The 10,000-nt window shown below is 41.7% G+C and overlaps 2 long non-coding RNA genes across 2 annotated transcripts in view; both read right to left on the minus strand.

Annotated features, from left to right (window-relative positions):
* LOC117936915 overlaps nucleotides 1–10,000 on the minus strand; it is a 672,281-nt gene that overhangs the window by 404,619 nt on the left and 257,662 nt on the right. The window lies entirely within an intron of this gene.
* Nucleotides 1–10,000, minus strand: part of LOC117936923 — a 15,394-nt gene that overhangs the window by 3,123 nt on the left and 2,271 nt on the right. The window lies entirely within an intron of this gene.

Below are 10,000 nucleotides of genomic sequence, written 5' to 3' on the forward strand. Positions count from 1 at the left end.
GGGGGGGGGGGGCGCTTGGAGCAAAAGTGCAGTCACAAGCGACGAGTGATGAGCGAGGACAAGGTCACAGATCATAGACGAGGGAGATATGAGCAGTCATGTACGGCAACATGCATCCGCACCACCACTCGCTCCTCCAGCACTTCACACACGCAACCTTAACCCGATGACAAACACCTGCGCGTATGTATGAATGGTATAAGCACATTCCCAGAAGACAGAAATCAACTCACACACAATCAAAATAGTTTAATTTATTTATCTTTTTCAGCTCAGGGCACAAAAACCTTTGTGGATATAACATGCTAATTCATGCGAGTGAATATTAAAACTAGTCTAGCTTTTGTTGGCTTATCGCCTCATATGCTTTGCCCTAAGAGTGCTGATTTCAGATCTGTTTTCCCTAACCTTAACCAGTGGCCCTGACAGTCAACAGTAACACACCAGAGCTGACCTGAGAACAGTGCCTGGAGGCCGTTTGTTAAGCTTGCTCCCTGGTGAGTGTTTTGCAGGCGGGTGCTGCCCAGAGTTGAAGTCTATTAGTTTGAGTTTATTTACAGCCAAATGCCCAGAGACCCGCCTCTGTAATGTTGTTTACGGGGAAAAAAAGAGCTGAAATTGAATGAAAAGCATCACACTGCATGCATAATTCATGAATATCATTATCAAGTGCATGCAGACGCACAGATGAACGTGCACACAAGCACCCGGTGAACGCATACTCGAAAATACAAACAGACCACAACGAAAACACAGAAAAACATACGCACACAGGTCATTATGTGTGCTTATTATAAGGGCTTTTTGGTCATTTATCTCGGGCCAATTTTCCCAGCATGGGTCCTCTTTAGGCATAATACAACATCACACAACAAGGAAGAAAGAACAATAAAAGGGGATCTTTAGCTAAATCAAAAGTGAAACTATTTTCAGCAAATTTTCTTTGTTTTCCCAAGAGAAGACCCTGATGCAGTTATAGGGGTGAGCTTCCTAGGAAACTTTGATGATGAAATGCGTTGTGTGTTTGCGTGTACATGCATGTACAAAAAAAAGAGGCAAATGAGGCTTAGAGAACCATAAAAGGAGGGCAATGAGAAAGGGGGGATGAAGGCAGGAAATTAGAGAGAGTGAAAGATGGTGGTGAGAGAATCCAAAGAAAAATAAAGAGAGCAAGAGGTGAAATTAGTGTATTTTCTTACTACACGTGTGCCATGTCCCCTCTCTCTCTTTCCCTCTCTCTCTCTCTCTCTCTCTCTCTCTCTCTCTCTCTCTCTCGGGCCCTTTTGACCTTAAACTCTCTTTGATGTACTTCTACCAACCTAAGCTGCTCGTCAAGTCCCTGTGCAGTCGCACACACAACCATATGTACACAAAATCACACACACAGAAACCTAGCACTGTAGTTTGAGAACAAATTTTACTTCACTGCTCTGTGTATGTGTGCGTACACACACACACACACACACACACATTTGCGCATGCACGCCACACACATTTGTTGGGTTACCATTAAGAGTGCTTACTGAAGCAGGACCCTGGTAGAGAGAGAATTCAGGAAGGATTCTCCAGTGAATAGTGGGAGATTCTGGTCTCATTCAGCCGGGAAATGAAGCGTGAGCAGTCTGAAGGGCACACACTCACATTTTCATTCCTACGCTGAGCAGATACACGCACATACTGCTTTGCCAAGCTGGATGTACACACCCACACACACCCACACACGCACACAGTCCAGTGCTCAGTGCGTTGTGACACTTTGCAAAGGAATGGAGCTGCAGAGTACTTCCTAATTGATATGAGGAAGCCAGCTGTGTTAGCCAGGGCAAAGGAGTGCAGAAGAAAAGGCAAATGCATGGTCCTGGTGTGATCTAATATGTGCACACATTCTCTCACTCACTCACTCACTCACTCAGCCTGTGCACGTCTTGAAGGCAAACAGTAGATACTAAGTCTTTCAAACTCAGAACCAGAAACCGTTCATTGATTGATTGGGAATCTACTTCACACACACTTTGTGCTGGTAAAATAACAGCTGAGAAGTAGAAAGAAGAAAACTCCAGAAAGGAGGAGGTATTAAAAAGAGATGAAGAGATGAAAGTGAATGGAGACAACTCTCTAATGCTTTCCCTACTTCCCTCCTGAGATCTGGGAGCAAGTGTGTGCGATGGTGTGTGTGTGAGTATTTTTGCGAGTGCGCAAAAAAAGGCAGGAAGCTCTCCGAGAGATGAAGAGCATTGTTTGAGTCGTGCTCTTGTTATGTAGCGCGCCATATTCGTAGACTTCTCACACTCGCTCAAACTCCCACGGCTCTCTCAATCTAATTGAAGCGCGCGCGCTGAGACGCTGTGACGTGATGAAAAGGTAAACACAGGGTGGAAGAATCACATATCATTTTCAAATCGATTCCATTTTGTGTTTTTTCTCATCGTCCCATCAGCTTCTCATCTTCCCATCAGCTTCAAATACAGTATGAAACTGTTGTGTGAAGTTCTACTGACGCTTGAGGCATAAATAAGGCATATTGTGTTTCTGGCAGGGATCTTTTTATTCTCTTGATGAATTGTTTTTTATTTTTTCATGATTGTGCTTTGGAATGGATTAGAGCTGCAAAGATTATTCAATTAAATCCATTAGTCTTCAACTGTTTAATCATCAATTATCAATAGGCAAAATTATCAGATTCCATCTAGTTCATTTACTCCTTTATGGCAGTAAACGGAACATATTTGAGTTTTGGAGCAAACTAAGACATTGGAGGAAGTCATCTTGGGCACTTTTCAAACATTTTATAGACCAAACAACCAATCGATTAGTTGAGAATAATAATCAACAGATTGACAATAAAGATTACAGTTAGTTGCAGCCCTAAAATTGATTATACCAACATTAATTCACTACATGTTTTCATATTTTGCATTTGGACATTTCCTTGATGGTTGGGTGCATTTCGCATCTGAACCAATGTCAGTACCGGTACCTGAGATTTGGTTCCCGGTGCCCAACGATACTTTTCTCTCTAATTACAAAAGAAATGATTAGTTGTCAAAATAATTCCAAACCTATGTATCCTATTTACTTTGAACATTTTGATTTTTATATAGAATACTGTAAACTGACAGATATTAAATAAAAAATAAAACCCCTCCCTCCCTCCTCCCAATCTCCTCCCTACAACATATTAAACTGAATGATGATTCTAATTTTATTCTTGTACTTGTATATTATTATATTTCAGGCTGTTTTATTTCCATCATAACCGATGCTCTTTTTAATGTTTCATGTAAAGCATTTTGAGTTGCCTTGTTCCTGAAAGGTGCTGTAGAAATAAAGTTGCCTTGCAACCTCAGCCTGTCAGTCAGTCCCCAGGGCATAGAGACCCATTGTTGTGTCTGCTGGTCTCACAGGAAGTGTAATGTCAACAGCAGTGCGACAGCTTTTAAAGCAGTGAAGTTTTGAAAAACTGTAACCACACGTGGAACCACTTTATCGGCTCTGCCGTGACTCACCGGGACTTTGACAAAACTGCAGAGCTGACGTAGTTTGCTCCGTCCGCACCTCTGTGTGAGTGTGTGTGTGTGTGTGTGTGTGTGTTGGACCTGTGTTCTCTGTCAAGATGCAGAGAGGACACATAAGCTTTGGCTTACTGTTAGGTATTTGGCACCGTTTGATTTGACTTGAACCAGTACTTGGTTGGTACCGGTAAAGGTGCCGGGTTCAGTTCCCAACCCTACTGCCTTGCAACAAGCCCGAAGACACTAGTACCTCCCAACCTTCTCGCGATTCAACATGCTTCAATATCCCAAACACATGAACCCCAATTCCTATTGTCCTCGGGTCAAATTGGACCCCTTTTAAAAATGTCTCTGTCTGAAATATGGGTTTCTTTTCAACCAAATTACCACAAAAAAAATGGTTTGGAGTCCACACAACACTCTTTGCAAATACTTTAATTCCTGAGGGAACTCATCTGTATGTTCCTCTAATCTTAAATATTAGTCAAAATAATTCATAATTTTTGCTTTTTTTACCTCAAAAAGTAATATAAATGAGGGTATTGACCATGAATTCCAAAAAGTAGTGTAAAACTAGTGGTAGTAAGGTGGTGTAAGTCTGAAAAAATGATAAAAATGTGAAATTGATGTCCATTATTGAGGAGGAGGACAACACAAGGGTTAAAGATGTCAAATTCCTCCCGCTCATAGCCTTGGTGGACACGTCCAAATCAATCTGCAGACCTATAATAATATATAATATATGTCTCATCCTGCTTTGGACTCTGGGTGTGCATGTGTGTCTGCGACTGGATCTGCAGGTAAAAGCTCAATCGGCCTGTCTGAGTAAGAGAAAGAGACACAGAGGGAAAGCAGAGAGAGAGAGAGAGAGAGAGAGAGAGAGAGAGAGAGAGAGAGAGAGAGAGAGAGAGCCCTTGGGCTCAAACAAACCTTTATCCTTCCTGTTTTTTCCTCAAACACTGCAAGTTCAAACACCTGGCAGTGATTCTTCCATTCTAATGTATTCCTCCTCTCTATTTCCACCTTGGTCTTATCCTCTCTTTCATCCCTTGTTTCCTTGCTTCCTCATTTCTGACCACTTTCTCTTCCATTTTCCCCGCCCTTACCTGCCTGAAGCATCCTTCTGTCAGCCGTGGCTTTCTTGCTCAACAAGATCAAGTGTTTGTCTGTTTTTCCTTTTTAGCCACAGCCCTCTCTTCCTTGTTCCTTCACTCCTTTCAGGAAACCCCAAACTGTTACATTAACTTCTGAATGGGCTCAAAATCTCAGAAGCTCAATCCTCCTTTACCTTCTTTTTTTTTTTTTTTACTGCTTTTGCTGAGTAGTTTCATCTAAAGTTAGCAGCTGCTAATCAAGATGAAGCAGTTTGAGTGGGAGACCAGGGCAAACACACACACTCGTGGATGCTCTTTTTCTCTCTCACGCACACACACACACACACACACACACACACAATAAAGGAACTAGAGGCAGGGCCTTGAGGTTGCCTGGAGCTGTTTCCCAATCAACGCCACTGGGGAGAACAAGAGAGACCTTGGGTGTCTACAGTGGGAACTCTAGTGTGGGCTTCAGAGGAACACAGACACACAAAGAGACACATACCTCAACATTCACAAATAGACTCCTCTACTGAGGAACACATTTAAAACCGTATGACATCTGAGGGCGTCTCTGATCAAACAGGCGGCAGTCTGATATGACTCATGCACATTCATACACATGGAACAGCCTCCATATCTCTGTTTGAAATATACAGATTTGCATTACACAGCGCAATGAGGCTTTGAACTGAAAAAAAGTAATTATGTTTTCAAAAAGATAGTTTCTTGTTTTCAGATTTTTTTCTAGAGACAAAAGGAGGGAAAGGCTGGAATACGTGCGGGGCATGCACGGCTGCACAGATTTACAGTGGCTGCTTAAGGAAATGAACGTGTGAGGGACTACAGAGTTTTGGACCATGCTGGGTCACTTGCTTTGTGCTTCCTGAACTGACTGTTCAATGTGAAAAAGAACCAAAAAACTGAGTTGAGTTCATTTTTACTTATTAAGCTATTCCTCAACAACTTCAGTAACTTGTATAATGGCTCACCCAAACGTCTTTGATTTGACCCCGACTTTCCTCCTGTCTCCTCCCGGCCTTGTCCTGCTGGCCCACTTTATTAACAAAGTGTTCCCCGTACGGAGACACAGACAGTGTATTTAACTTCCCAATTCTGGGTCTAAAGATCTAGGTCTAAAGATGTTAAAATTGCCTATTATAGTCTGTCACTGCTCTCTCTCTCTCCTCCTCTACCCTAGGCCCTTTTATTGAAGAACTACTAGAAGGCTTAGGTATGCCATTTGCTGCTGCCGTAACCATGGCAACCACAGTATTAATAAAGTGGGCATCTGAGCAATAAATTACACATTTATAATTTAAATAACAAAATATTGCCTTTAACTGAAAAGGTCTTTGACTCCCTTTTGTTGCAATTCAACGAATGGTTGGACAAGTTCAAAATATTAAATCAGTGTCGCAAAACAATGTAACAAAACCTTCAGGCTTCACTGGAATAAAATGAGACGGGACATAGGCTGAATCTCATTTCTCTGTCTTACCCCTACGCCTTGCGTTTTCACGTGAGAATGAGTGATCGAAGGGGTGGACGGCCCTAGGAACCATAGACAGTGAATGAAAAAATCAAGGGAGAACACAAGCTTGCTTGAACTCGAGGGGTAGCGATACACATTGTGCAACAGAGAGACCCATGAATTTAAGTATTTTCGGCTTAAACAATTGATTTAAAAGTTACAACAGTCTTGTTTTGTGCTCTATACAGTCCTGTGCATATATATACTTGCAAACATGTTCTTAACTGAAACTTTTAAAAAATCGCTAGGTTGCCATGCTAATCGCTAACCGCTAACACTAACGTTAACATTGATTTGCACAACAGTCCCGCATTTCTCTGCCTTGAAGGGACTATATATATATATATATATATATATATATATATATATATATATATATATATATATATATATGTGTATATATTATTAAAGCTCTATGATAGATCGCTACGTGCTTTACATATACCACCCTGTATCACAGAGGAACGCCGGAGGAAAACCAACAGCTGATCCACTTTGGGGCTGAAAACGAGCAGACGTTTCTTAAATCATGTGTTCATGTTGTACACATTCATTATTGCATTGCTACTGTGTTATTGTAATCATTTTCAATTAATTCCTGTTCATGCACTTGTAGATTGTTGTTGGTTTTGATACGGGACACTGATGAAATATGAGTGTGGGGGGGGTGTACTGGCCAACAGCGGACTGGTCTGGAATACCAGAACAGCGGTAGTTAATTTATTTGTTTGTGGTCTTGTGTTTTTTTTTTTAGTTTTACACATTTGAAGCCTTTTTCTGTGTGTGACATGTAAGTTATGGTTGTACAAGTTGATAATGGTTCTGTAATATAATATATTTTATGTAATGTTCTTGCCTGTTATGTTTAATTTATTGGGCAATAAAGAAGATATTTTTTTGTTCTTGTTTTTTGATCTGTTTTTCCGAACATCAATGACACTCAAAACGGTGATAACTGAAACAGATATATAACACACCGTGTTTATGTATACACATATATATTGAAAACAGACCTAAGTACTACACAGATAGGAACATCTGCCTCTGCACCACCAAAGTGAACATAAAATAACTATAAAATATATAAATATAAAAATGCATATGACACTGTTGTCCAAACCCACGCATTTGACAGACAGAGACAGCACCTTGGAAGTTTGTGATCAATACTGTATGGTGATGTAACCAAGTGGTGTCCCATTTCATATGGGTATGTTTTCACCCCTACCCCTTGCCCCTTGGTTTCAAGGGCCTAGGGTAGGGGTAAGGGGTAAGGGGTAAGGGTAAATAGAAGAAATGGGATTCAGCCTAAATGCTGGCACAACACATGGGTTTGAACCTTTTCTGACACTTTACACCGCTGTCTGTCTCAAAGGGATTGAACGATAAACGGCAGTTAACTGATCATTGATTAGTAAATGACTTCCCTGCACACATGAACACACCATCAAGGTACACTCCTGCAAGTAAACTACAACTTCATAGGCGATGCAAAAAGGCAGCGCAAGACAGTGACAATATGTACCTTTTCACAGTGGGTGAACCAGGGTACAGGAAATTCAGCATTAGTCATTATAAGCATCCAAGCAGCGTATAATGCAGTGTTGTTGCAGCTGCAGAGGCAGATGGCGAGTGTGCAGGGCTTCACCGGAGCATTGCGCCATGAGGTAGTTATACCGAGTAGGATCAGATGGAAAAATAAATCATGAGCATTAAGGAGCATGGACCAAATCCCAAAGGTGAATGTGGCGTAGTATTCAAACATTTGCAGACTGTGCAAGCAATGCCACTTCATAATGAACAATGGGATACGCTCTGAAGAGTGGTGGGGCAGTAAAGCAGCTTTGTGTGTTGGGAGGGGGGACGTGTGCCAGGAGTTCATGAGGACATCAGACTGTGTGTGGATATCCGGAGGGGGGGATCGACTGGGGGTCCGACAGGAAGTGGTCACAGAAGACACACTGTCTTCTCCTGTGACTTTGATCCAAACCGCTGTGTGTTATAACCGAGGGATGCACAGTAGTCTCATGTCGAAGGGCAGAAACCGTCAATCATTTCACCTGTCAGAGCAGCCTCCAGTAAGATAGTGAAACTGCTTTTTACTATTGTCGTCTGTGGGAAACAGACAGATGGATATCCGAAACACAAAAATGTGCAGTAATGCTACAGGGCACTGATTGAAATCTGATCCACACTGCTGTGAAGTTAATAGCATGCTGGGTAAGGTGTGTAATCTCTAGTAACAGATGTCGGCGTTCATTCAAACACAAACTGCTGCTTTCAGTGTGGAGCAGGTGAGCCGTCCGTTTGGGAACCATAGACAAACTAAATGGCCCAAGATAAAACATTTCAAAGATGAGTTGTGGGCACCTTTGGTACAGCAGGCGCCCATATATAGAAGTTTCCTCCTCAACGCAACGGGTCCGGGCCCTTTACTGCATGTCAACCCCCTCTCTCTTATCTTTTATGTCTTCTGCTGTCCTATCAAAATAAAGGCACAAAAATGCCCAGAGATAGATGAATCTTGTTGAAATTGGACATAATATGTCTGATATACATGAAAGGAAATGTTCTACATTTTGTGAAATATTCTTTTTTTCCCATCTAACAGCCAGTTAGCTTAGCTTAGCACAAAGACTGGAAGACTGCAGGAAGTCACGGCAATCAGCCAAGCAAAAGCTCTGCAGACTAGCCTCAGGAAAACCACACATTGCTTGACAATAAGGCTTGTCCGCTTATCAGTGGATTTTTTTGTAGGTCAAGTGGAAGAGAAATTGTCTTGTCCCACCGGACAAGTGACAACTCAAACAAAATAAAATGTCATGGTCCTTAACATTATGTGCCACTCATTACGTCTTTTTTACAGATTTGAAACTATTCATTTGTTTTTCCCCACAATCCGGGGCAGTGGCAGTTGCTCACTAGACGGCTAACATTAGACCCAGCGGCAGTGGATCCGCAGATGGCTAACATCCAGAGCTGCCAACTTTTCCCAAAACCTTGGAGTGAGATTTGGGGGGGGGGCAAACCCATATTTTGCCGCGTACAAAGCAATTTCTTTGGCTTATTCAGCATCATTATATGCAACATATACTATACTGCAACGTTGGGCCACTATTGTGCTTCTCTAACCTCGGTGCATCTCTAAATTAAACTGTAAATAATTAATTTGATGTTTTATAAACTGACAAATAGTCTTTATTTTCCCATAAAGTAAATACAGTAAGTGGGGCCCAGAGGATGAGGGCCAAACATGACTGAACCTTGGCACAAAGGTTAAAGGATAAGAATCTATGTAACTCAATGGTTCTCATTCTTTAGAATTTCAGTGGTCTTATTTAATCCCTCAACATTAATTTAACTTTGGGTCCCTGGTCCCTACACCAGGGACCCCTGGACCTGTTCCCCACAGACCCAAATCTTCTCGGCTGTTGCTGACATATGCGACTGTCTCTTCATGTGGTTCATTATGTTTGGCACATTGTCTGGGTCAGTTCTTATATCATAAGAAGTTAATAATGTAAATAATGTAAATGCTAAATGCCTTACAACAAGGCATACAACAATGCAAAGTCTCTTAACCCTACAGTTTTGCACATATCAAGTAAGACTTGATTTTTCCATTTTTTTTTGCAAAAAAACTCTCCAGAAAGTGCCATTTAATGGTTTATTTTTACATTTTTTTTCCTACCCCCAGACCCCCTGAGGGAGAGCCCCATCCCCCCACATATTACAAATCCCATTTTAAACCCTGAAGGATAAAGACCCAAAGAAATTGCTTTGTACACGGCAAAATATGGGTTGGCCCCCCCAAATCTCACTCCAAGATTTGGGGAAAAGTTGGCAGCCCTGCAGTT

Source organism: Etheostoma cragini, chromosome 2, assembly GCF_013103735.1.
Source record: "Etheostoma cragini isolate CJK2018 chromosome 2, CSU_Ecrag_1.0, whole genome shotgun sequence".
NCBI classification, from domain to species: Eukaryota; Metazoa; Chordata; class Actinopteri; order Perciformes; family Percidae; genus Etheostoma; species Etheostoma cragini.